A 2,996-nucleotide genomic window follows, 5' to 3' on the forward strand; every position below is an offset into this window, starting at 1 on the left:
GTACACCAGGCGAGGTAGTTAACATCTCCTAGTCACCGTGATGATGATGATAGGGTCAGGATCTAACCCACGACCTCCTGTGTACCAGGCGAGGTAGTTAACATCTCCTAGTCACCGTGATGATGATGAGAGGGTCAGGATCTAACCCAAGACCTCCTGTATACCAGGCGAGGTAGTTAACATCTCCTAGTCACCGTGATGATGAGAGGGTCAGGATCTAACCCACGACCTCCTGTGTACCAGGCGAGGTAGTTAACAGTCTCCTAGTCACCGTGATGATGATGAGAGGGTCAGGATCTAACCCACGACCTCCTGTGTACCAGGCGAGGTAGTTAACATCTCCTAGCCACCGTGATGATGATGAGAGGGTCAGGATCTAACCCACGACCTCCTGTGTACCAGGCGAGGTAGTTAACATCTCCTAGCCACCGTGATGATGATGAGAGGGTCAGGATCTAACCCACAACCTCCTGTATACCATGCGAGGAAGTTAACATTTTATTACCGTGGCAATGCCTATCCCCAGCCCTGGCTCGTCAGGTGCTAATTTCGAACAGCCAACATTCACCAACTTGCGTTGAGATGATTTGGCTCCTTTAAATTCCCACATGATAAGCCACTTCGTTGAGCTATTACCATCTGTGGCCAGGTCGCTTATGAAAAAAAATAGCGAGATGGCTCAGTGGGTCTTAGCTGATAATAAAAACACTAAATAAAATGTTTGCCCTGATTTTTTAAAATTTTATTATTTGTTTTAATTATTCTCACAAAATAATACTGAAATACTTAACAGTGCAAAAAAACAAGGTTGCAAACCTCAAAAAAAAGAATATGCAAAATAGACTGTTCAACCAATTAAACAAAGCACGCTAATTACAATTAAACGTCTTAAAACTCGGTGTTTAAAACCCTCCTCGTGGTTTAACGCGACCAATAACGCTAACGGCTTCCGCAAGCGCGAGTAACAATTCCTACAATTGATAAGCAGCGCTCGCTCAGACTCCCCCCCTCACATCCCGCCTTATCTGCACTGGGAAACACAAACGGCGAAACGTGGGTGACGTAATCACCTTACGGAAAAAGCCGAACGTCTCCGAAGACGCGGCCCGCCCCGCCTTCGGGTTCTCCGCTCTTGGCCCCGCCCCCAACCGCACAGCCCCGCCCCCACCCCACCCCAAACAGGCTGACACGTGGGCTGGTGTGTCCAATGGGAGAGGAAGAAGGCAGCGGCAGCGTGTTCGGGGTGGGGGTGTGTGTGAGGTGGGGTGGGGGTGACGTCATCACAACACGAGGTCAACTTAGCCGGCCATCTTACCACGGGAAAATGAACGTCCGTCCCCAATAGAGAGGGTTGTGTTTTTGTTGCGTTCTAAGTTAGATCGTGTCAATATACATCGTTTCGTTAAACCCGCCACGCAGCCAATGTATGTAAGGTGTGTCACGTCGTTGCTAGTACAAGCAAGTGAATCCGCTACAACATTTACAATTGGGAGTACGAAGTTTCGCTAGTAATTACCAGAGGTGGGACAAAGTCATTGTTATGCAAGTCCAAGTCGAATCTCAAGTCATCAAATTCATGACTCGAGTCTGACTCGAGTCCAAGTCACATGACTCGAGTCCACACCTCAGAGGTGGGACAAAGTCATTGTTATGCAAGTCCAAGTCGAGTCTCAAGTCATCAAATTCATGACTCGAGTCTGACTCGAGTCCAAGTCACATGACTCGAGTCCACACCTCAAGTCGAGTCTCAAGTCATCAAATTCATGACTCGAGTCTGACTCGAGTCCAAGTCACATGACTCGAGTCCACACCTCTGGTAATTACAACAACCAGCATCATCAGGCAACAGCCAGAGTTGTCTAATGTTGCAGTGGGTTTACTCTGCAACACACCGGTGTGTTGCACTGACGTTAGCCGTGCCCGATAGTTTAACCGCAGGTATCGCCGGATTCATTCGCGTGGTGCGCTAATCGCTGCGCCACCACTCACAGGTCCTGTTAGCAGCGAGTGCGTCCTCGAAATCTCTGGGACTCATTCAGGGGGTGCAGATGTAGGCAGGGCCCCCCCCCCCCAGGCTTGGCACCAATGCTGGTCAACTGGCCAGATGTTTGTTAGGCAAGGACCTGTTCCAACATTAAGTGTCTTTTCTTGGAACCAAGAAGATGAATCTCTGCAGTCACGAAAGCTTTAAATCGAAAAATTGAGTATCATCATCGTCAGTCCCAATTGGCACCAATTCCGGTGAATTGCCCAGATCTTTATAAACATGGGCAGGTTCCAACATTGAGTGTCTCATTTTTTTGTATTTAAAGCTTTCGTGACTGCAGGGATTCATATTCTTGGTTCTTTCGGTAAAGTCACGTAGAAGGGATGTAGGCAGGGCCCCCCGGCTTGGCACCAATGCTGGTCAACTGGCCAGATGTTTGTTAGGCAAGGAACCGTTCCAACATTGAGTGTCTCTTCTTGGAACCAAGAAGATGAATCCCTGCAGTCACGAAAGCTTTAAATCGAAAAATTGAGTGTATCATCATCGTCAGTCAGGCCCGATTGGCACCAATTCCGACGAACTGCCCAGATCTTTATAGGCACGGGGAGGTTTCAACTTGCAGTGTCTCATCAGTCGCAGTCAGCCTCGTTGGGCAACAATTTCGGTGAACTGTCCAGATCTTTATAAGCATGGGCAAGTTCCAACATTCAGCGTCTCATTTTTGATTTAAAGCTTTCGTGACTGCAGGGATTCGTATTCTTGGTTCTTTCAGTAAAGTCACGTAGAAGAGAAACAAAATTTTTTTTTAAACAATAACATTGAGTGTCTCATCATCAGCAGCAGTCAGGCCCGATGGGCCTCCTATCATCAAGCTCCCTGAGCAGGATGGCTGCGGCGTTTCCTCCACCGGTTGAATTGAGCAAATCCATTCCGCCCACGCCACAACCAACCAACCCACAGCCACTGCCACCTCCCTCTTCATCCTCCTCCTCCCTTCCTCCTCCTCCAG

Source organism: Lethenteron reissneri, chromosome 3 (genome assembly GCF_015708825.2).
Source record: "Lethenteron reissneri isolate LAM-NWPU_2019-01 chromosome 3, ASM1570882v1, whole genome shotgun sequence".
In the NCBI taxonomy this organism is placed as follows: domain Eukaryota; kingdom Metazoa; phylum Chordata; class Hyperoartia; order Petromyzontiformes; family Petromyzontidae; genus Lethenteron; species Lethenteron reissneri.